Source organism: Pyxicephalus adspersus, chromosome 9 (genome assembly GCF_032062135.1).
Source record: "Pyxicephalus adspersus chromosome 9, UCB_Pads_2.0, whole genome shotgun sequence".
In the NCBI taxonomy this organism is placed as follows: Eukaryota; Metazoa; Chordata; class Amphibia; order Anura; family Pyxicephalidae; genus Pyxicephalus; species Pyxicephalus adspersus.
In genome coordinates this window covers 57,352,625-57,379,016 of record NC_092866.1, presented here as the reverse complement: position 1 = coordinate 57,379,016, position 26,392 = coordinate 57,352,625, and the positions used below count along the sequence as shown (strand labels likewise).

Sequence of the window (26,392 nt, the reverse complement as noted above, 5' to 3'; positions counted from 1 at the left end):
GCGCTGTACATTAAATAGGGATTGCAAATGACAGACTAATACAGACAGTGATACAGGAGGAGAGGACCCTGCCCCGAAGAGCTTACCTCTACCCCCATTTGATGCCTTTGCATTTTTACACTCCACATCAACAATACATATCATTTTTTGTTTCTTGCTGTGAAATAGGACTGAAGGATGCGCTACACTGGTGCTAATTTTTTTTTCCTTTCCAAATGTGCATCTTGCTCTTAAAAAAAAGACTGAAAATGAATCAAGCCTTTGCAACATCCCTCCTTCCAATTTCTCGGCATCTAAACAGAAGCAATGAACAATTTGGTGATATTTATGTAAGTAGTGAATGCATGATAGAATTTTATAGAAAACAAGAGAAAATATGCATGCAGGAGTGGCTGCCTTTATTTATGGTCCAGAAATTGCCATTTCCCAGATGTTTAAGGCAGGTTGGACTGGTGTGTGTGTGCTGGATCATAAATAAGACGGGATGGATGTAGCATCTGTATGTTGTGTTTACAGCTCACTGCCTGTGTTTAGCTTAAAGTAAGCAAATGAATGCCAACACCAGGTACAGAATAGCAAATGGGGATTTATATTGCAGTGGCTTTGCAGAGAATGGTGACAGAAAAGAAAAATACTTGGAGCGAGAAAGAAAACTCCCTGGCTGAGATTTTAAACAGACATTTAAAGGATGAACCCATTTTAATTTATTTTGGCTTAACCCTCACATGACCAGAAGTCATTAATGTCTTGATGACTGATGGTCAGTTGATATCTTAAAAGATGCATTGGTCAAAATAATTAGCAACATAAGTAGGGTAAATTCAATTTGGTAAAAAAACACACACACAAAAATTTTGCTGCATTATTTACCTTTAATCTTGTGCTTTCCTCCATAGAAGCCAGCTCTGATTGTTACCTCTGATAGTCTTCTGGCTGCATGAAAGCCAGGATCATCCAATCAGCTTCCTCAGGTTGACATGGACCCGCCCCTGAGGATGTGTTATCACAGAGCTTGAAATCTCAGTACTGCTACATCAAGCAGGGTTACATTTTTATTACTGTGTTGAGGTGTTGAGACTAACTACTGCCACCCAGAAAGAAAATGCATATGATTGCACTGGCATGAAAAATGCTACTTAACGATTCCAAGCTAAGTACCATCATTTTAAAATTGAGCCGCAGCCTGAATGTGATCCATATGTCACAGCCAACATAATAGGTTCATGATCAGCAATTATTCTTCAAGAAATCATCAGTGGGGAACCAAACTTGTCTTTATAAATACATTGCCAGTATTAGGCAATGTACAGGGGGACCACTATTTACATTCTACAGATGCAGATTATGCCTTGTTAGTATATGGACAGATCTGAATTTATAATATATAAAATAGCAATAAAATATTTTGATCTCAGGTATAGACTGAGATCATAGAAATTAAGGGTGTTTAGTGACAAATTGTAAAGCAATTTATTCAACAAAATGTATAAAATCATGCATGCATGCGTACAGAGATTCCTAAATGTCATATGTTAGATCATAGTATCAGAGGCTGAGTGCTTAGTACAGATATAAATTCATGGCATGCAGAAATCCAAAAAAAAAGACAGTCCCAGTTTCCAACATGTTTCGCAAATGTGCTTCCTCGGTTGAAATTGAGGCCCACATGTGTCACATGAATAATTTGGTGTAGATCAAAAGAACTCTGTAAAAATAAGATCAGAAAAAGGTTTTAGAGGCTTGATTAAGATCTAAATTTCAATATAAAAAGCGTACTGAATAACTAATGATTTGAATAGAAGAAGCCAGAAAAAGATTGCTGTGTAAAGGGTTAAATTCAAGCAGAGCTACATAGATCTAGCTGCCCAGCATATAATGGATCTCTGGATTTGTATTTCTGGCAGACAACTAGATCTATGCAGCTCTGCCTGAACTTAACCCTTTACACAGCACTGTTTTTATGGCTTATGTAAGCTTTAATTGGTTTATTCATCATGTGTTTGTTTTTCAAACCTATAAATTATTGTTCATAAATACTGTATACATGTACATTCATTTATTACATATACTGGCTTTGCTTCATGATTTGGTGTGGCCTGGCTTGATTGGAAACAATCTTGTTGAAGTTATCTTGACAGTCTATTAGCAGGGATGGAAAGCACATCCCCTAGTATACATATGGCCACTAGAGGGAGTGTTTCCATATCTATAGATGAAATGCAACATTTAAAAGTGTAAGAAAAAAATGTTAGGCACATGTTAAAAATTACTTTCACGTAAATGATATCACGGTAACCTCAAATATGCCTTTATTGAAAAATCCACTGCATTCTTTTTTTTCATTAATATTTCAATACATTACAATAGCTATAAAACAGGAACTGGAAAAGATAATGAACAGTATCATTGCAAGGTCAGAGTAAGTTAAGTGTTTTCTATAAACAGGCAGCTGATTTGAAAGGTAAGGTACGTATAGAGTTTAATCCTTGGGGCAGGAAAGACACGGGGAAAATGGGTGAAAAAAAAAGAAACATCTGTTTTCAATTTCAAATAGATGATGCATGAATGGAAGATTAAACACAGAAATGGTGAAAAAATAATATAAGGTCATACTGCAATCCTCAGATGCCCAGTGGCGTGTACGGGGGGTATATGCCTTGAAAGATAAATGAAAAGGAATAGAGAAATGAAAGGTTGCACATTGATGAGCAGCTCGGATGTGTTATACAGCCACCGCTGGCACTGGTGGACAGATTCAGAAATAGGTCCCTGTGCAAAGACAATTTTTGATAAACTCCCTTTCCCCCACTAGCAGGAAACATAAATTTATTTCCATTGATACCTTGAAAAAAGGAAATAGTAAAAAGGTAAATGGAAGATAAAGGAATGATGATGGAAAAGAATAAAGACTAAAGGTCTATTGGTGGTATTACCTCATTGTCTATTAGTTGCACTGTTGCGGGTCGTGGTATATTTGGGTTTCAGGGTTTTGTCCTAACTTATATGTTGGAACTCTTGATATAATCTTCACTTTTAGGGGAACACCTGCTAAAATAAATATATTTACGGCTCATGGTACATTAGCAAAACACAATGATGGCCAGTGGAAGTCACACCAGACTGGTGGTCCATGTATACCCCAAATACAATGGTGAATGCCAGTGGTAACTTACCTTGGAAACTTTCCACTGATCCCATGCGGTTAACTTTGTAAAGTGCTATCAATTTTGGACAACTTCAGACAGTCTGCCACTGCTCACTACTTATTGAGCCCCTAGGAACCTCTGGAGGAACCCTGGTTGATAAGTCATCAACTTTTCAACCAATTTCCATATTTGAAATCAGGGAATTTTTTCCCTCTTGGGTGGTTAGAAACATCTATTAAAAGGTTTCTTCACCTAAATCTGATCTTTCAGAACCTCATTTAATTGGGTAATTAGTCCATAATAGCTGCACCATGTTTGGGACTCCTGAATGTCTAATCTAGAAGTAATTGTGATTTATTACAAACATTGTGTAGATTATTAATACAGCTGTTCTCTGGACAGCATTATACATTTCCCTGCCTTCTAATACTTCTTCTTCAGCAATGTGGTATTGCAGGGTTTCTTATCTTCTTTTTCCCCCAAATGATCCTGCAATCTAGAGTTGTCTATATGCCTCTTCCACTACAATTCCAAGCAGAACTTTCCAACTTCCTAAATCCATGTTCCTCCCCAATCCCAGGCAACATTCTAGACGTTCTTCTGTCCTTCTTTCTGCCCAATCCTAGACTGCATTCTAGAGTTTTCAATGTCCCCCTTGCTACCCAATCCTAGACAGCATCTAGAAATTTGTGTGTGCCTCTTTCTACTCAATTCTAGGCTGCATACTAGAGTTTCCTTTGTCCCTCTTCCTACTGAATCTTGGGGAGCATTCTAGAGTTTCCTATATTCCTTTTCCTACCCAATCCTGTACAGCTTTCTAGAGTTTTCTATGTCACTCCTCCTACCCAATCCTGGAGAGCATTCTACAGTTCCCTGAATTCACCTACTTATACTTCTTCTTCAACAATCCGGTAATCTAGGGCTTCTTATCTTCTTCTTTTACCAACAAATGTCCCTGCAATCTAGGGTTGTCTATATGCCTCTTCCAGCAATTTCTTAAATACATGTTCTTTTCCAATCCCAGGCAACATTCTTGAGTTTCCTATATCTTTCTTCCATCCTTATCCCAAGCAGCACTCTCTAGTTGCCTAAATCTCTGTTCTATCACAGATGTCAGACATAGAAGGAACTGATTGGAAATCTGTGCAAAGTGAGAGATTTCCTCTCATAGACAGCTGTCACTGCAACAGATGTCCCCGTTGCAAGATTTCCCTCCCCTACTGTTCCTGCAATGGATTTCCCATCACTTCCTGTCTTTGCGACAGTGATTCAGGCAGCAAAAAAAACCTGAATATGGTTTTTACTCTTTAGTATCTAAAACAAAAGTGAAAAAAAAAGTTTACAGCTAGAAGGGCCATAAACACATGCAATCACCATTCAAAAAAAGAATTTCTGTTGCAAGCTGTAGAAACTAGATCTTAAAGCTGGGATCCAGAAAAATTTCTAAAATACATTTGCAGGGTGGGTTGGACCAACTTTGCAAGGGTTGAGTGCTTGTTTTTGTCTAGGATACGTATATTTTTATTCTGTCAATATGCATGCTTTCCAAAAGCTTCTTACCTTCTTCACTTTATTAGTTCAAACGTATTCTGATGTCATTATCAGGGCCGCCGAGAGAAGATCCGGGCCCTAATACGAAGAAGGTGTGTGGGCCCTTATACAAAATTTTACACACATGTATGTGTTTATATTATTTTTTATTTCTAACAATCGTAGATTACATTGATACATTTAGATAAGTATGTATAGGTATAAATGTAGTAATAAAGTAATATGTTTATAAAAGTAAAAGACGTTGATAATAGAATTTATTGTCTGCTGAACAAAGGTGCTTTCCTGGCCTTTTTCCCGGGGAAACTCTGAATTACATAATTAAAATTAATCCGTTTTGCTAGATCAGACTCAATTCTGAGTCTTGCCAAATCTAGTAGTCCCGCTTGTGATATAGTGGTTCTAAAAATGTTCTACCAGCTTTAGCTTGCTGAAGTGCTCTGCAGAGGTGACAGCAGCAGGAATTGTCAACAGAATACAGAATTTCGTGATGTTTCTTAGTTTTATGCTCCTTCGGCAGTTTCTCGTCTATTCACAGCGGTTCCCTTAGTCTTCTTTCCCAAATTTGCGGTGTCTCAGAACGCTGCGACTACATGACGTATTTGTTTGCCGGCTGATTACTTTTTTCCCACTGTGCCTGGGACCTCGTCACTTCCCGCCGAGCAGGGAATACCCTTGTAGACCACATGACTTCTCTTCAAGGGCGGCCTTCATGAATGTCTTTTACGTTTTGAACTGTTGACCGCTGTCAAGTACCCTGTGACCCACGTGTCTTTTTAATTTTAAAACTAAACAGACTTGCAAAATTAAAAAAAATTCAATAAAATTTAAATGAATTAAATATTTAAATGTTCAAATTATATTAAAAAACTATGGGACGCGTTGGGCTTTATGGGCCCCCTTGAGCTTCATAGGCCCCGGAGCGATGTACCAGCTGTAACCCCCTCTCCTCGGGCCTGGTCATTACATACAATCCAGGATCAGCTCCATTGTAAGTAAATAATAGATTTTGACACACCAATGGGACACGTAATTAGCAAATGGTAAAGAATGAAATTTGGAAGGAACTGGAAAATATGCATGATATTGGAAAAACCACAATATACTGGCAACTAGAAAGTGTACAGGCATCTCCGTGCTTTACATGCCTCTTCTTAAGTCCCTCTTAAATCTCCTATTAGGATATATATATATATATATATATATATATATATATATACATGTATTTTTTATTTACTTACCTTTTACCAATTTTCTTCTGGCATATCACATGGTACACTGAGTCTTTTTCCTGAGTCTTCTTCCTTACTGGTCTTCTCCAAGCAGTTGCGGGCTTGAATGTCATGTTGATGTCATGATATCATCAGTGATCTCTGCAATAACATACTGTGAGTGTAGGGTATCCTGCTTAGGTCACATTAATGAGATCTATATTTAAAGAAGTGGCAATCTGATAATAGTTCTTAACTTTTTCAAATCTAATGATTACTTTTTTTTAAAATATTTTTCTTTATTAGGTCAAAAAAAGGAGGGATGTACAAAATAACAAGGAAGGTACAATAATATTTGTAGTTTGTCTTTTAAAATTATATATATATATATATTTATTTAATTGATGGATCTACATTAATTTTAAAACCACCAACTAACAAAGCTAGGTCAGACTATATTTGCTCTTTGCATTTGGAAAAATTAGCATTCAATTTCTGTTTCAGTTACTCCTACCAAGTGTAGGGGAATCTACCCAACAGATATACAGAAATTACACAGCTTTTCTCCGTTTATTGGGGATTTCCATTGATGAAATTGCAATTCATAGTATCTAAAGTAATTCTATCACCTTTGCAAAAAATAATAAATATATTAATACAAAATTAATAAAACAAAAACAATAAAAAATACTATTATTATTACAAAATGATCCATTCTTATTTTAACACACAGTTGACCCTCGCCTTCCCAGACAAAGTTTTGCTCCAGCTAATATGTTCCTACTGCTATCAAGTTGATCATATCTCTGAAATTATACCCCAGTTGGGCATTTTGCCCAGAGCCTCTTAGTGATTTTTTGGAACTATTGTTATTAAATCCTTGCAATGATCCCAGGTTACCACCTTGCTGTTTGAACAAGTGCCCGAAAGTGGAACAAACAAGCCATTAGTGAACTCTATTTCTGTTTTTGGCTCATAAGCCATAGAAGTTGTAAATTCTGCTGAGAGAAGATGGGGTATTGGACTTGGCAGGGGATAGGCTGGTGCTCAGCTGATTATATTGTTGTGTTTCCGTGCCGTCTGTCAGACCGCAGACGACACAGCAAATATACTTTTTCCCAGCTCTGACAGATTTGGAGGAGTAAATGTGATTGAGCACGTTACCACGTCGCTGAAATGTGTCTGAAAAGAATTTGTTACTCTCTGTGAATTTATAAACCATAGCAATTTCTAAAAATTGCATATTCTAAAAAGAAATGCTGAGAATCTGATGCTCATTGTAAGGAAGCGTCACTCATTTTTAAAATTCAATTAGATTTGTTGAACAGAAGGAAGATGTTCTTATTTTGTGGATAAACCTATACCTGACCATTCCAACCTGCAGGTAGAATGGAACAGGTAGGTCATGTGATCTCTTATATTTTATAGACTATCCTCCTTGATAATGTGTCAGCCATTTGCTATATGTTTCACCGGCTGCTTTAAAATAATTGATTGATGGTTTAGGTATTTTAAACCCAGATTAGGATGGTTATACAACGTTTAATCCACCTGTTGGTCCCACCTTGCACAAACCTAAATTAAAGATGAAATCCAGCATTCCCTTGAGAGTTGCAGTTATATGAGCTCCTCTCCTGGACTAAAAATACATATTCTGATTTTTCTGCACACTGTGAACTTCTCATAATATTCATTAGAAGATGCAGCCATCTAGAGAGACCACCTAATTTTACATCTGGAGAATGTCAGCATCATCTAGTCTTTCCCCTGGCCTGCCCACTTTTATTGTTTGGATTTAATTTATTTTATTCATAGAGTCTCAGCATCCTATAGGCGTTACCTAAGCCAGTCTGCATGCAAATAAAGCCTAACTAGATAAGACCAATTCCTCAGCATGACATAATGATTTTTATATTTCACAGGGTGCTGTGATAGTTTTTTTTTACATAACCTTATTTTGAAAGTACCTAAATCCAATGAATGAAGGAGCAGGTCAAGGACAGTCAAGCTAGGGAGGAAAGGGCTAAATCAGCATTAATTAATACTTTTAACATGGGGAACCCTTGAAATAACTTTCAGGTCTTCAGAGAACCCATTCTGTAATTATTATATCCACAGCTCACAGTACATTAGTATGGTGGTCAATGGGAAGAATGTCTCTTATATTGTTGGCCATTGAGAAGAACGTCACCCGTACACATATCCAAAAAGATCATTGGTGTCACTTAAACTGACCTGAGAGGCACAAATTGCTCATAGAACCCCAAGCAACCTGTGGAGGTGCCCTGTTTGAGAAACACTGGGCTCGATGATCTGGATACCCTGCAAGTAGGAAACATGGCAGACTCAATCTGACTTGCTGCAGCTTCCATTGCTCAATGGTAAAAATTTCAATGTTCAATGCAATCAGGGAAATCAATTTCAATCCAAGAGGAAACCCTGTACAACAGTGCAAGACTGGGCAGAAGGCTGGTGTTAAGCTTTAAATATTTGGCTGACAAGGAGACTTTAAATATATCCTAAAAAAAATACATGCGTGCTTAAAAAATCAAGTTATCTCTTTTAACTTTCATTTATGGAATACCAAAAAAATCATTGCAGGAAGATTAGAGCATGATTTTATGCTTTTCTATCTTACTCTTTCCTTGTCATGTATGAAGGTGAAGCTGCAATGGGCTAGGCATGAACTAAGAAGCACTCCTGCCAGCTTTGTGATGGGAGCAGAATACGAGCCAATCATAACACAGGGTTACGGGAAGACAGAAGCCATATAGATTTAGTTAGCAGGGCAGGCAGGTGCAGAGTAAGGATGCCAAGATAAAAATCAAAGCTGCTCAGCGGTAGATTGTTTATCCTCATTCAGTTTAAAAGCCACAAAATAATGTTTGTCTACAGTGTGCTTTTTAGATGTAAAAGTTGTCAAACCTCAGAATGGAAACCAACCCTCAATCTATGGATCAGATAAATACCTTTTTTTAATGAGAATGTACAAAACAAATCATTACTTTTAAACGTCGGAGCTGACAAAATAAAAGGCATCTGTAAAAATTACTGCTTCTATTCATGACTCTTCCAGCTGCTAGGGACAATATGTACATGCTGGCAACAGAGAAAGAAGTGCACCCTACAAAAGGCAGAACATCCGGATTCTGCTATATCTTGGCTGATTTATGTTTTTCTTTTTAGGTGTGTCCTGTGGCTAGAGTGATGCTAATTTCTGCTTTCAGGTCGATGTGTTGACAAGGCTCTGTTCTTTTTCTAGATGTCGAAATCAAGCAGCTAAGTCCTTGAGGTATCCAGGTGCATGGAAAACAAAATCATTTATTGAAAGGGTCTTGATAATGGACCACAGATCGATAGCAGTTCACAATAAAAAAAATAGAAGTAACATGATTTTCTATTTTTTTTTTCATCTGAAAATGGACACATGGCTATTTCAATTTTACAATTTTCAATTTTTTTTCTAAAGATGTTTATTGTGCCTTTTTCTGTAGATATTCTCATTCTTGGCAACAGTTTTCGATGTCCCTCTTCCTACCTAATCCTAGACAACATTCTAGAATTTTGTGTGTGCCTCTTTCTACCTAATTCTAGGCAGCATACTAGAGATTTCTTTGTCCCTCTTCCTGCCCAATCCTGTACAGCTTTCTAGAGTTTCCTATGCCCAACTCAATCCTGGACAGCATTATACATTTCCCTGCCTTCTAATACTTCTTCTTCAGCAATGTGGTATTGCAGGGTTTCTTATCTTCTTTTTCCCCCAAATGATCTCGCAGTTGTCTTTATGCCTCTTTCACCACAATTTCAAGCAGAACTTTCCCATTTCTTAAATCCGTGTTCCTCCCCAATCCCAGGCAACATTTTAGACGTTCTTCTGTCCTTCTTTCTGCCCAATCCTAGACTGCATTGTAGAGTTTTCAATGTCCCCCTTGCTACCCAATCCTAGACAGCATCTAGAAATGTGTGTGTGCCTCTTTCTACTCAATTCTAGGCTGCATACTAGAGTTTCCTTTGTCCCTCTTCCTACTGAATCTTGGGGAGTATTCTAGAGTTTCCTATATTCCTTTTCCTGTACAGCTTTTATTATATTATACAGTATTTATATAGCGCCATCATATTACGCAGCGCTGTACATAGTCCATAGTCGTGTCACTAACTGTCCCTCAAAGGAGCTCACAATCTAATGTCCCTACTATAGTCATATGTGATTATTATAGTCTAAGGTCAATTGTTAGGGAGAAGTCAGTTAACCTAACTGCATGTTTTTGGGATGTGGGAGGAAACCAGAGTACCCCCACACAGACACGGGGAGAACCGGCAAACTCCATGCAGATAATGTCCTGACTGGGGATCGAACCTGGGACCTAGCACTGCAAAGGCTGGAGTGCTAACCCCTAAACCACCGTGCTGCCTTATGTCACTCCTCCTACCCAATCCTGGAGAGCATTCCACAGTTCCCTGAATTCACCTACTTATACTTCTTCTTCAGCAATCCGGTAATCCAGGGCTTCTTCTTCTTTTACCACCAAATGCCCCTGCAATCTAGGGTTGTCTATATGCCTCTTCCAGCAATTTCTTAAATACATGTTCTTCCCCAATCCCAGGCAACATTCTTGAGTTTCCTATATCTTTCTTCCATCCTTATCCCAAGCAGCACTCTCTAGTTGCCTAAATCTCTGTTCTATCACAATACTAGGCAACATTCTAGAGTTTCCTATATCTTTCATCCCATCACAAGCAGCACTGTCCAGTTGCCTAAATCTCTGTTCTACTCCAATGCTAGGTAGCACTCTTGAGTTTCATCCTACATTCTTTTTGTAGCACTCTCGCTTCGAATCCAAACTATGGAACTGTTCTGTGAACCCTCCAGCTAGCCACTTTCCTGCCACCGGACGTGATTTATTAAAGCTCTCAAGGCTGGAGAGGATACACTTTCATCAGTCTTGGGGAGCTTTATTAAATTAGGCCCAATGTATGTAATAGCCAGAGACAAATGGTTTAACAGGGCCCAGCTATCTGTGAAATTGTTGACCTAGTTCTGGCAACGTTTTGCACCATTTGCTGGACATTACCACATCCCAGACAATACTCAGTACCTGTATTAATATTTTACTGTTCCCTATCATTTAAATATTACACCTGCTTGAAACCTGCAAACATTTGCACCTAAAATGAATCAGTCTTTATGCTAATTAGAAAAAATGCTATGTTGCTTCCCACCTCAATATTACAAGTACAGGTGCATTTTAACAAGAGGCAAGTAGTGTGTTGGCAGATCTACAACATCATCAACATATCAGCTCTGCTCATTACATCACACAGGGTTATTTTATGCAGTGCTTTTCATGTCATCTATGTGAAGGCCTTAAGTATTAAAACAAAAGCCCCTCGTTAAGTTGACATTCTTAGACAACCATAGCTGGAAGAATCTGGCCAGATGCCGACTAGTTTCAGGTGCTCCCATCTTTCATCTCTTCGGCATACTTTTTGTAACAAAACAGGTTAAATTCCAGATGTGCCATGATTGCTTTCTACTGAGCTGTCACTTCCGCTCCCTGCATGTGGAAGCACAGAAATAGCATGCTACGTCTATTCTAGGTGGAAACATCATCCACAGAATGCAACTTGGATCGGACTCAAGAAAATCTTTTCCCGAAATTCAAACTGAAGCTGTTGGTAACTTCTGTTGTATAGTAAGTGCACTAAAGCTAAACTCTAAGGTGAAAGAAAGACGTTAGAGAGGCTCTAAATGTATAAATAAATATCTAAATACATTTTTTTATTGCAAGCATTACCTAAGTAATTACCTGAATTTTTTCACCTGTACAGTGCATTGCAGGATGAAGGGGAGTGCAGATGTTTTTACAGGAAACAAATGGATGGAACGAGAGAGCAAAGGTTAGCATGGGGATGACTTTATTAGTCTGATTCTGCTTAGAACCACCGCTAATGGTCTTTCAGCTGCAGCTCTATGGACCCAATGCTAATATTAGGACAAGCTCCTTCACATCAGGAGTGCATCTTTACATCAGGGCTCTCCCCTTACTTCTGGACCCCCCCCAGATTAGATTCCCCTTCAAAAATTGACCCATCTTACATCAAAGCCTCCACCTTCACATTAGATCCCCACCACCCTTCAAATCAGAGTCTTCTGTTGAAATATAGACCCTCCTTTTACATCAGAGTCTCCCTTTTATATCAGACTCCCTACTTCACATCAGAGTTTCCCATTTTAACATCAGAAACCCCCACTACACATTAGAGGTATTGCACGACTTTCTTTTTTTCGGGACTGCTTATCTAACCCAGAGCCAGGCAGATGAAACCATTGGTAGAAGATTCCTCTGGTAGGTGCAAAACTGAACCAGACTGTGGTCATAATGCAGGCTCTTTGGAGTAAGGAAGTGCAATCTTATTCATGACCTCTGCAAGCCTTGCTCCTACACCCCTGATTCTGTTCTTTTATTGCCCAGTTAGCATGCTGGAGATAGAGCAAGGTTACCGCAAGTGGCTAGTACAGAAAGCAACAGTCGATGTCTCTTCTGCAATAATTATTCTTACCTGCCTGATCACTGCCCAGCCATCAAAAAGTGCTGAGCTGCATCTGTTCAGCTCAGTATTTGTTGCCAGGTTTGCCCAGCAATCCCAGCTTTACTTGCATTTGCCGGGACTAAGTGAACTCCAGTGTGCCTGTGAGTTACGCCATCCCCACTTGATCAATCAAGGTGTCTGAAGATAGGAATTAGGAAGGAAAGTAAAAAGAATATGGTGGCACCCGCAGCATAATGGGGACAGGAGAGTATCAATTGGTTTAGTTCCACTTTAGGTTGGGGGGTTAGTTGTACAGATATGGGTGGGGATATAAAGAATGATGGAGAAAGGAAGAAAATTAGATAAAGAGACAGGTTGTCGAAGGACTGATGTATGAAAACAAAATAAAACGTTTCTGTTTAATTTTTTTATAAATTTCCTTATCAGAGCCACTTAACAAATATTAAGCCTTTATCTTGAATGTCCTGAAGTCTCGATAAAGTTTTCAGGTGCTGTAGCAGGTAGTCTGTCACTTTTCTTGAATTCCAAGCAAAATGTCCTTTCAGTGGCCGTAAACTTCAGCTGGCGATCTCCTGCCAAAACTACGGTGATATATAAGTATATTACATCCATTAGGGCACTTCATTTACAACTACATTGTGTCCTAAATTTCAGGATAGCTGCACAGTGATAAACTGCCAACTGGCAAAGTGAGCTCGACAGCCCAGCTAAAGGTGCCTGTCACTCAGGAGAGCAGAAACATTGACAACACCAACTGGATCTAAAAGCACAAAGCAATCTCAGAGAATAACAGCACACTCCAAGAATTTCTGTTTCCTAATTAGCGCCATCCGTCCAGTTTTATTTGTTTTCTGGGGGTTTGTTGCTTAAGTGATACCATCATCACTCAAAGAATCCTATAAACAGTTTTGCCTGCAAAAAACTATAAAATTTTACTCTACGACCTCCTGTATTGCTGATCTTTGCTACCCTAAAGTGGAACTAAACCCCATGTAACTCACCTGTCCCCGTTCCCTCGCAAAACACTGTCATGTTTTTTTTTTTTTACTTTGTGCAGTCTTAGACCCTCTTGATTGATAGGCCAGGAAAAAAGACCTATCATGCAGGCGTGCTGAAGTTTTTTCATTCCCGACACGTGCAGAGGAAGCTGGGAATTTTAGCAACTAAAGCAGACGAGGCACATGTGCAGCTCAGTGTTTTGCCAACAGGCAGGTAGGGGATATTATTGCAGAAGGAACATTGCCTGTCCTAATGACCTGCCTGGTCATGTGTTCTTAAAAGTGAAATTTTAGTTCAGCTTTAAACTACTACAACCAGAATATGTTTGGGTATTGTCTTATGATTTACATGGTGTTTATTAATAAGGGGAATCTCACACATATTGCTAAATGAAAAAAAAATGACAAAATAAAAACAAAACAACACCACATACAGGTTTGAAGACATTTCCCAAGCATGTTAATTGAAAAAATGTATATAGAATAAGGCCACCATTGTTATTATAAATGAAAAATTGAAATTGAAAGAATACACAAAAAATGTAAATTAAACTTTACATTTATTGATCAAAAAGACGTAGTGAATAAACTGGCAAACCATTATTAATTGAAGTTAGGTACATATTAACATTTAACAAAACAATACCAATTGACCAAGAAATAATCTATTGTAGACAGTGAAACATTGTGATGGCAAGGAGCAAAATTCTGATATAAATTTACCCCTTCTAACCTTAAAAATGTTTTTTAGACACATATTTTAAGTTCACTGAAAAGAAAAAAACATTTCATGCATTCAAAAAAATAAAATCATGCATTCAAAATAAAATCATCAGCTTATAATTTAACTTCAACTTTTATTCAAAGAAATCCAAAGAAAAAAATGTTCTTATTGGTTTCCCTAACCCCTACTTTCAACAAAAATGGTAACTTTATAATATTTTCAGGGTCTTTGCAATGAACTAACATACAGTTATTGTCTTTACAGGCTCAGAAAAGTAAAAACTTTTCTATTTATTACTTTTCTTACTTTTCATGACCCTGCTGTTAAGCTTTCACCTTGCTTATTGCCTTTGTGACAGCAGGATAGGAAAAAAGGTTAGCGTTTGTCATTGGAACAGGAAGATACACACAGTAATATTAGATGGACATGTAATTTTGAATAGACTTTAAGTAAAAGTCAAACAAAGTAAGTTCTATCTCTGCTAACACTTTTTAAGAAATTGCAGCAAAGAGTTTTACTTTTTGGAAAAAAAGGTTTGGAAATGTACTGGCCCTGCCAAACAGAAATATCCCTAATTTAAATGTAGTTTTTGCTTTGGCAAGTTATGCCATATTTAGCCTGAATGAGGAATGTTTGTCTGCCTCGCCAACAAAAAAAGGTGTTGCTCAGTGGTGAGAGATAGGTAGAGAAGATAACTATTGGTGGATGATCCCATAGAAGATGTTTGAAAATCAAAACCAGCCTGGCCCAACCACAAATTTGGCCTAAGGACCCCATTCTCTTTTTGTCCTATTTAGGAATGGAATGGGACCTGTGTGGATGAGTTCTTCATATTTTCTCTTGGAATGAATGAACATCAAGGTGGATCCCAAAATCAAGCTTTCTCAAGGTATGTTTCTGCTAAAGATTGGCATATGAGAGCTTAAAGCTAGCTGCTCTTTGCAAGAAGAACTCCTGGATCATTTAAGGACAAAGTTTGCATTAGGTTGAGTCTTCTGTATCCAAAAGTGTCTAGTAAGGGCTTAAATGTAGTCACTGTGACATTGCGGGATGGACAGCTTCCTGGATGGACAATGAAGTTGCTCCCACAAGATCTCAGCTCCTCACAGTGTAATTGTTTAGCTTAGGGTTCTTACAGCCACCAAGCTGCTAATAAAGCCCACTATCGTGATCAACAGCCTGGAAATACCAAAAGTACTGTTAGTACAAATATACTAGTACAGTTTAGGAAATTGTACTCAAAGTTGAAAACTTAATGTGAAACTTAGTGTGAAACCCTATTAAGGTCTATGAAGGGGCAAATATTCAATTGTAGGCCTAAAAAGCAAGTTATAGCCTGCATTGCAGTTTCTTCCATTTTTCTTGTGGGGAGCCTGTGAACTTTTTATCTAAAAGTTTTTCTTTCTCCAAGGTCATGACTCCGGGGGATTAGCTATAATAGTATTAATGACAAACTTAATTACAGGCCTTACTGTATAAGACTGGATGTATTCTTACCTTAAATACAGCTTATGCTGTTTAATTGAATTACCTTTTATACATCATTATAGGATGCACAGGTCAGCAGGTGGAACCACAACATGTGGCAAGAAAAGCATATATTAGGCACGCCTAATCCTAAATACTTGTAGTGACCGAATTGATGAATTTTGAGGAGAAAGGTCCCTGGAAAAGTAAGGAGTGGGTCCTATAGAAGAAGACACACCTGGTGAGCTTCCAGAAGATGTAAAGGCTGCAGCCTAAAGTTACTAATGACAGCAAAAGTGGCAATATGGTGTGGGGGTGTGTGTTGGGATCCATTCAAAAAAATTGCTGGTGGTTCCTCTAAATTTTACTTTCCATTCGTACAGTGAGTAAAGTACATAACCCCTTCTTTTATCATCTGTGATTTAGTTACAAATGGCCATGTGGTGATAGGGTTCCTTTAAGGTGACAACCCTGCAACTTGCAATTTTAAAAACAAGTGAGCCATGGCATCCCCACATCTCGATTCACATGGGTTCCCTTTAAAATAAAGTAACTCTGTGGAAGATTTAGTTCAAAACAAGTTTTCTTCTTGCTTTGTATACTTTTTTAGTGCAACTTTCATCCATTTTCTAAATTAACAGCATCTGTCTCGAGTTATCCAAAAGAGGAACATATGCAGCAAAAACATGTCTAACAGCCCTGTCTTCAAACCACAAGGCGATCCTGTAATTTAGGAAAGCATTGAAAAGATTTACTTCTCACTGTCAAGCGATAAATTATTCAGGAGCCCATTAACAGATTGTCCTTGTGTGCTCGGCGTATTGTCAGACAAGCTTACCTTTTCCTCCTCTCAAACAAAATCAAGACACGGTCTACATCCGTGTGACATTCCAAACATCGGAGTAAGTGCAGTTCTACGTCTCCAACCATGAGTGGAGCAATAGAGTGATGCCTTGCTAGGTTGCTGACCACTTGAATTGACAGTTATGCTCCAGGAAGAACTTCAAGTTGGAAAGTTTGGAAACTTCAAACTGACTTTTTGTTCAGTTGTATATTAATGAGTCAGCCTGAATAACCCACACATCCACACACTTAACGCTAACTGCTAATTAAAAAGTTGCAAATTGTAGATGAAATAATTTCATGTTTTTTGTACATTGTTGTTTTTAATATTTTTTTACACAATTTAAAAGCTGATTTAGGCCTTTATGTAGTTTCTACCTGGAATGTGTTTGTTACACATGACCAGTGTATGGCATATAAAACCTTCCCTGCTGCACCAATAAATTCACCACCAGACCACCCCCTCTTAAAACAGTGAACAAAAAACCAAAATACCATGTTTGGAATAAATTGGCCACAGCAGCCCTTTATTAAACAAATAAAATTATTCAGGAGCCCATTAACAGATTGTCCTTGTGTGCTCGGCGTATTGTCAGACAAGCTTACCTTTTCCTCCTCTCAAACAAAATCAAGACACAGTCTACATCCGTGTGACATTCCAAACATCGGAGTAAGTGCAGTTCTACGTCTCCAACCATGAGTGGAGCAATAGAGTGGGGCCTTGCTAGGTTGCTGACCACTTGAATTGACTCCAGGTTATGCTCCAGGAAGAACTTCAAGTTGGAAAGTTTGGAAACTTCAAACTGACTTTTTGTTCAGTTGTAAATGAATGAGTCAGCCTGAACAACCCACACATCCACACACTTAACGCTAACTACTAATTAAAAAGTTGCAAATTGTAGATGAAATAATTTCATGTTTTTTGTACATTGTTGTTTTTAATATTTTTTTTACACAATTTAAAAGCTGATTTAGGCCTTTATGTAGTTTCTACCTGGAATGTGTTTGTTACACATTTTCTCATTTGGATTTAATTGCCTTTCTTCATTACTTTTCATGGTTCCTTGGGTACAATGTCCTTCTGTCCCCTGGTGCTGTTCATGTTTTACTGGTGGCTAGGTGTGGCTTGTACATAGAAAGAGACAGTCCCAGAATTCAAACTAATTTGACTGTAATGTACAGTTCTGCTCATGGCAGCCAAAGCAGAGAAAGTCGAACATTTTTTTATGTTTAGGTTATCTAAGGTAACACAAGAATCACTGAAGAGTTTTAATAATTGGATTAGGCATTTGAATAGTATAAGTTTTAGTTAACTGTATGGCAAGAAATTGAAACACTGCATTAAATTTTAATTTTTAGGTTCCTCTATAATTGAGCACTTTTTTTGGTCTTTCTATCTCTTAAACAAAGCAGTGAGAACTGATTATGAGCCAGGAGTGTTTAAACATTTCTAAACACGCACCACACGTGCCGGCACTGTTTAGTTTGCTGTCAGCCACTGTTTATTGCATTTGTGTTACCCCTCACATGCTAAAATTATGTTAAGTTGAGCAACACGTCTGTTAGAAGATGCTTATCCGTCAAGCAGTCCTGTACTGTGCGCCATCACAGTATCAAACACTGTTTATTCTGTCCAGGGACATGTGCTTGGCGACTATTGTTGCTGGAGCAGGGCATTACAGTATCAATTCGAAATTTTGAGTAAAATTTCACACCAAAGCTAAGAATTTGCGCTGACATTCTGCAGCAACTTGAGATGTACTCACTTGTGAAGAAGTATCTTCCAGTACAATCCAGAAACAAGGCAACAGTCAATGCACTGGAATCACATTTATCCTCAAGAATAAAGAAAGTCCAAATTCAAAGTCATGCTTATCGTGTTTTATGACATGAAGTGTATACATTTTGCAGAATAGGTTCCAAATGGGACACTAGTGACGTAACATTATTATAAAAAAGTTCTGACAAAGCTAAAAGAGCCAGGAAAAGACAGCCAGAAATGTGGGAAAATGGTTTACTTCCTCATCAGGACCATTCTGTGACCGACAAACACATTACTACCCTGGTACCTTGTGACTTTTTTTCTTTTTCCTAAACTGAAATTGGCGATTAAGAGAACACGCTTTGAGTCAATGGATGCAGTAAAGAAAGTAACATCAGATATCTCCCATCCTATTGTGTGTGAAATTCCCCCACTTACTAGATTGTAAGCTCTTCGGGGCAGGGTCCTCTCCTTCTGTATCACTGTCTGTATTAGTCTGTCATTTGCAACCCCTATTTATTGTACAGCGCTGCGTAAAATGTTGGCGCTATATAAATCCTGTTTATTATTATTATTAATAATAATAATAATAATATCTTAAAACAGCTGACAGAAACTGATCTGTTCCCTCTCTTCCACCAGTGGAAAACAAGACATCATTGGTGCTTTATTGTGAACTGAGGGAAAATCGAAGGGGCCAAGCATTACAAATGTAATATAATTTTATAAGGATGACTTATTATATTAATCTCATTATTTTATGGACAGACCTTGTGTACATATTCAGTATAGACCCAATAACTTTAAATCTCATAATGTCATGTGAAAATATAAGTCTTTAACTCTCCAATGTTCTCCTGTGTGTCACGTATCGATGATGGATACTCAAATCCCCTGGTGCCCATTCTGAACAGATCTTGCTAAGAAACATATATCATATGTGTGGTAGGCCATTTTAGGACGACTGTACGGATTACCTGTGATAGCGGTAGACAAGATACATGGGACTGCTAGTCTATATATTTTCCATAAATTATGTCCCCAGTCTTTAACAACTCCTAAACCATGGTCACAATTTCTAACAATCTTTTTTCTACAGTCTCTGATCATGTGCTGCAGTTCCTGACAGCTCTCTTAAATTCACATGCACTGAAAAATATTTATTCCCGTAATTTGAGGGGCCGCAATAGAAGTCAACTATACCAAGTAAGTTGACCACCACTGCCATATGCGGTCATCCTATGATATTGTCAGTCTGCAACAAAAAGTTTTCAGCAGGATTTTCAGGTAAGACACTTTGAGAGGTTTAGGAAAACTTAAACAAGTAATACAAGTAATCACTTGAGAGTAAGGTACAAATTCTACTAGATACTTGGTACTGGAAGAGTTGTCCCCTCTTTCCTTGTTCTGGTAACAACTGTGCAATTTTAGACACTCTAACATGGCACACTGGAGTAAGTAGGATTCATTCTGCTTCAGATAAATTTTTTGATTTGATTACAAGCCCCTGAAATTGAATCAAACCCATCAAAGTTCACTGACTAAGCTCAAGTTTATGTAATCAGAAAGAGGTGATTAGAGGCAGGTGGATTTGTATCTACTGAAATAATTTGAAGGTTGCAATTTTGGATTTTTCAAATGCTTTCAGTTTTGAAGGCCATTGACATCAGGACAAACAGGGAAGGTGGATCCCCTCATTGGGACACAGAGAATGGATTCCTTAAAATCATTTGCTATTTGCTAGCAAATATTTTGAATCCTGGACTAGATCCATTCCAGGTTTTCTGGATCACCCAGCTTCACCAATCAAAGTGTATTCTACCAAGCCTTGGAGAGCTTTATTAAATCAGGGCCATTGTCTTTCATGAAAATTTATTTTACATTGTAGGCTTGTAACTCATTACAAGGCATAACTCACTGATATATATATATATATATATATATATATATATATAAATATATAAAATGATTACTTTGTATTGGATTCAATACAGGTATTTTGTATTGAATCTGATTCAAAATAATTTGAAATTCCCGGCACGCTTCCTCGCATGCACTGACGCACGCACTGATATCTCTGGAAACTGCCGAGGAACGTCAGCGCAATCACTGGGGAACAAATCGAAGAAAGAGGACAAGCCAAGAGGATGGGATCGTATGGCCAGGACACTGGAGGACCCCGAGTGTGACTCAAGGTTACTGCTATCAGCTGTTTGTACCGCTCAGAAGGTTGACACCCCTAGCAATTCTCTCTGTATATTCATGCAAAAAGCGTTACATTTTTTTTTTGCATGGACATTTATTTTACATTGTAGGCTATAATTCTTAGGCATAATTCACCAAAATATGCCACATATTTATTAAATTTAATAACAAACTTGTTATTAAACCTGTTAAAAAATAGTGAAACATGTAAGATAACTGTATAGTAGCATGTAAAATATATATATATATATATATATATATATATATATATATATATAATTATATGTATATTTCTTTGTATTGGACTCAATATAGCTATTGAGTCCAATACAAACGTGTCCCCAGGACCTGGGGGGGCCAGCAGGAAGTGGGGGGACGCCGTCGGAGCAAGGTAAGTGTTTTTTTTTAAGGTTTAAGCGACCCCGAGTGTGAATCGGGATTACCGCTTTTTGCAGGTAAAATTTTCCAATAATGGAGAAGATAGACTATCTTTGAAGAACCTTGTTACTCCAGAAAACCTGGAATAGATTGCCTAAAAATAATTTGCTCTTAGTTGGAACATGTTTTTAATCATGGAACAGATCTAGTGCAGATTTGCCAGATCACCCATATTCTCGAATGACAGTCTACCTTCTCCACCCTTGGAGAGCTTTAATAAATCAAGCCCAAAAAGTAATAAAAACCCGTAAACCCTTCAAAGTACTATCGAAAAAATAAAAAAAAATTGGCTTGCAATATAGTTTAAAGTGAATTTGTCCTTTGGCAAAAATGGGAAAAGTAACAGATTGCCTCTACTTTGACCCAAAATGCATGTGTTTATGTTTTACTCTGTATTCTATTCTTCAAATCTGATTCAGGCCAACCCCCAAAATTACTCAAAACTTCCAGGTATGGTGGAATGCATGATAATAATTATGCCTCCTCGTAATGCAGATCTTTGTGCCTGACAGACCATGGTGTAGTAGCAGAGGAAGATTGTTCAACCACCTTGAATATTAAGTATATCAGTTTTACCAGTGGTAGATTAGAGCGGGAGTAGACACTAGACGCTAATACGTTGACGCTAATGCTTTGTAGAATAACTTGAACCTTATTTTATACACTACGGGCAATAAATTCACTTTGATGCAGAATGGAGCAGGGTGGATTACATCATCACTATTTCATTCACTGATGGTGAATCTGACCGAGCAGGCAATTTTCTTATCTTCAGCAGTGATCCAATAGATGAAACCAAAACAGAGTAGCATAAGTCCTGTGCTTATTCAATTGACTGCACACAAATGCTTCTTCGCAATATATCGGCAGCTGTCATCTGGTAATTTTAGCAACGAATAACTGTTAACTAAAATATAAGGGTCGGAAGGCTGTAAAACTTCCTGAATCTGCATTTCATCTAGCTAGAGACAGGCTCCCTCTAGATAGGTTTATGTGTTTATTTACGCTGTGTCAATGCTTTCTGAGTTGCTTTTACAGGGAACATTCCAAAATGGCCACAAACACAATTTCCTTCCAGCAATATAACTTTCGGTGTTAAAGTTGTTTCCCGTTTAAGTCTTCCCTGAGACCTGTCACTCATGTGCCTATGGCAGGTCATGTTTTCTCCAGCCCACTAGCTAATCTGGTCTCTTCAGGATTGCTCTGAGCATTAAAAGTTTTAGAAGGTATTGTACTTATAAAAGCTGCCTGGCTCTGCAAATACACATTGTCAAATACTATAAATCAGGTTTTGAAACTTAGCATTTGGGAGATATTAGGCCCAGTATTTTAAGACTTGCAGACCTTTTTCAATAAAAAGTTCTTGCATGCCTATTCAGACATGTGATAGCCAATCAGATAATATCTTGTTATGTGGCGACTTCAGGAGAGGAAATTTGTACTGATGAGGAACTGCACATAAAGTTCTATAGAAAGGCTTATAAGGTCCCTAACTTGTTCCTGCAATCAGTAGTTCTGGGACAATGTCTTCTAATGCCCAGAGATAAGATGTCAAAGTCTGTCCCCTTTCCTCCCAACATTTTGTCTATTTCGTTATATATATATACTCACCAGGCACTTTATTAGGTACACCTTGCTTGTACTCAGTTGGACTCCTTTAACTCTTCAGAACCCATAATTATTCATGGCATAACTTAAAAAAATATCCTGGAAAAATTCCTCAGGGGTTTTGGTCTATATTGACATGATAACATCTGCAGATTTGTTAGCTGAACATCCATGATGTAAACCTTCTGTTCCACCGGCATCCCAAAGGTGCTCTAATGGATTGAGATCTGATGACTGTGGGGGCCATTTGGGTATAGTGAACCCATTGTCATGTTTGAGAAACCAGTTTGAGATGATTTAAATTTTGTGACATGGCATGATATCCAGTTGTAAGTTGTCATCAAAAGATGGGTATATGGCAGTCATAAAGGAATGGACATGGTCAGCAACAATACTAAGATAGGCTGTGGCATTTAAATAATGATCAGTTGGTATTAAGGAGCCCGAAGTCTGCCAAGAAAATATCCCCCATCATCAGCATGAACCATTGATAAAAAAACAGGATAGATTCATGCATTCATGTTGATAATGTCAAATTCTGACCCTTCCATCTGAATGTTGCAGCAAAATTCAAGACATGAGACCCGTCAAAGGTTTTCCAATCCACTCTTGTTCATTTTTGATGAGCCTATGCAAATTGTAGCCTCCAATGCAATGACTGGCACCTGGTTTATTCTCCTGCTCCTCTATCCCTTCTGCTTCAAGGTTCAACGTTTTGTACTTGTCCTGGTATTCTCCTCTGACCTCAGCAAATTGTCATCCCAAGAACTGCCGCTAAATAGATATTTTCCCTTTTTTGGGACCATTCCCTGTAAACCATAAGGATAGTAATGTGTGAAAATCCCTTCAAATTACTAGTTTCTGAAATACATCTGCTGTTCTAGCAACAACAACAGTGCCGTGTTAAAGGTAACCTAACACATTTATTTCCCAAGTCGTCTTAGCAATGTCTACATGCTGAAATGCATTAAGTAATTATTTATTTTTTAAAGGGATACCTAAGAAGGAAACCTAAACAGACAGATTTAGTAATGAACTAATGGCAGTCTCTTTAAACTTGGAACACCTGGGAGCTATGGAATAGGGAGAGTGACCAACAAAAAGTATGTGTAAAGAGTAAAGAAGCTATGTGCATAAGTAATCTTTTTTCACATTTATACTATTAAAAATTCATCATACTATATTTAAAGTGCTTGTCTGGCTTTCCATAAACTGAGAACTCTGGATATTTTGTTATCCAATGTTGGTGAATTTCTTTAGCACTCAATTAAAATATCAGCTTTTAATTACATTTGTGTATCCATTTCTGTATCCAGTCTTAAAAACTGCAGGAAGTCTATTTTTCTATGGTCAATATTTATCTTGAAAACCTTTTACCAATAAAGCTAAATTCATTTCTATGTTTCAGTTCACATAAAGTAGTGATGATAAGCCTTGTATAGTCTTACTTTTTACTCTGCTGTCATGAATTGCAGCAATTTAATTTTTTAACAGATATGATTTTTTTTTGCAAAAATTCTTTTCCAATATTTTCTTAATGTATTTTTTTCTGTGTGGGGCGCATTGTGGTTGTTTTGTCTTGTTCTTATTATTTCTGTTTTCTCTGCTGGATGCAATCTTACACATTGTCAATTACTGAGCAGAATGAAAAAAACAGTGACATAGCAACCAATCACAACTCATCATTAATGGATAGGACTCCAAAAAGTAGATCTAGTTGGTTGCATACATTACTGACCAAGAAACAATACTGTTTATCTACACTGGTTCACCACAATAGGAGGAAATTCAATAAGGACCAAATAACACTAATATATTTAAATAAGGCACAATTTGCAGTGTAATATCCTAATTCATGACAAATTATTACATGGTAGATTGCAGTGTAATTAATTTTGAACAACCAAAGTAGCAAAACACAAAACACTTCCATTGTAGTGCACTAGAATCTGTCAATGAATTAATGATAGAAATACTCCGGCTCCTTTAGAATTTCTGACTCATTGTCAGATTAGTACATTTTGTCAAAGTCAAATGTAAGGAAAACAGTTCTTCACCTATTTATTTATAATCTGGGGAGCTCCTGTCATTATGTCACGTGAGTTTCAAGCACTGGATGGGGTACAGCATGGACCTTCTTGTTTGGACATCACTGGACCATGTAAAGCTAAATATTTTTACAAAAACAAAGACTTTTGTATTTTGTATTGTACTGTTGTATTTGTATTATATATCTGTACTTATTCCTCAAGATGAAAAGCTCTCTACCTGCAGACACCCACAACAATGGCAATGAGGCCTTCTTCCCATCTTTGGACCTAGTCATTGGGGGCAAGCCAGGACATGGTATTATCAAGAAGAAGAGAGTTGAGCTACACACTCATTGCAGCCCCCTTTTTCTGGTCTGCATTACTAAGCCTTAACTATATTTAACTATATTTTTACATCTGTCTTTAAAGACATGTATCCACAGGTTCATCTGACTTTCAAATTAATTTTGCTAACCATATAATGAATTGCTTTGCAGTTCACTCAAAAATTTAGCAGCCAATGACTTTTATACAATTTGTCCTCCACATCAAAATGCTTAAATTTAAATTTACTAGACTTTGAAAAAAAATAAACAGCAATTTTGACCAACCCCTGAATAGCAATGTTCCATGGGTTTATTACACTAATTTGGCTACTTTCTGCCTTTGCAGAACTCCAGTTCTGTGATTCGAGAAAATCATTCAATAAAAGACATAGAGTGTATTCGGTGCAAAAGGAGTTGTGCAGAAGCAATCATATCAAAAATATTTCTATGGAGCTGTGTCACCATAGAGACCTCACTGTCACCAAAAAACATATTTACTAGCAGAACAAGGTTTAGAGAACATGTTACCCTACGGTATCTGAAAGATTGGAGGAGAAAATTATGAGAGAATTTATTTGTGAGGAGTGCTATATTACTGTATCTGGAAAAAAATGACATTTTTGTAGCCTCTGGATAAAGATGCTATTGAAGTTCAAAAAAAATTTGATTTTATCATGTTCAAGCATGATCTTGACTTTCTGATCAAGAGGTCACCTCCTAATACCTCCTAATACCATTTTTTAATTTGAAGTGAAGTTGCTAGCCAAGAGCATTGATTTAGTTCCTTGTCTCTTGTTGTGCTTAAAATAAACTTGTGTTCAGGGGATGAAATATACCTTAATGAAGAAGTTCTTTAGTAAACCTGATTTCTGTTTGTAATTCTTTTACCAAGCATAAAAGCTATTGATTAGGATTTTGGCAGCAATTCTTTGCATGTGTGTCTTTTAACATGGCAGTGAAAGCAGTTTTGGTTGTCAAAATGACTTTGGAGATCTCAGAACATTACTGTATCATCTTCCACAATCTATTGATTTATTCCATGAAAGCGCAATGGCCTTACAGATAAAAATATGGGGAAGATTTAACTTGGGTAGGGCTGGTGTCACACTTACCTCCTCGTCGCTATAGCACTGACTCCCCTCTCCTGCACATGGGGTGAGTTCTGATCCTGGGCAGGCCTGCTTTTCCAAGTTTTATCAGCATAGAACCTCCTGTCAGCCAATCAGCTGGCTCAGACACAGTGCTCAACATTCGTGCAACATGTCTCCACTACTCCTGAGCCCTCCTAGCTTTGCTAAACATTTCCTATTCACTTGTTGGCTAATTAAGTGCTTTGTCAGTCCATCCCATATGTTAACCCCTTGTCGACCAGTCTGTGTTTCCTTGAGCTGTTCCAGTGTTCTCATGTGTCTTCGGTGACCTCTGTGTCACCTGTGCCTCCTGTGTCTTCTAAATTCCCCTGTGTTTTCGGTGACCCCTGTGCCATTGGAGCCTATTCTCTAGATTTCTGGCTCTTGATCCTTGGCTTGGT

At 37.7% G+C, this 26,392-nt stretch overlaps 1 long non-coding RNA gene across 1 annotated transcript in view; it reads right to left on the bottom strand.

Moving 5' to 3' along the window:
- Positions 1–1,446: 1,446 nt before the first annotated feature.
- The window catches only part of LOC140338098 (uncharacterized), a 134,932-nt gene continuing 109,986 nt past the window's right edge, over positions 1,447–26,392 (bottom strand). The window contains exon 3 of the long non-coding RNA XR_011922181.1: positions 1,447–1,705. This is a non-coding gene — a long non-coding RNA (uncharacterized lncRNA). The remainder of the gene's footprint in view (positions 1,706–26,392) is intronic.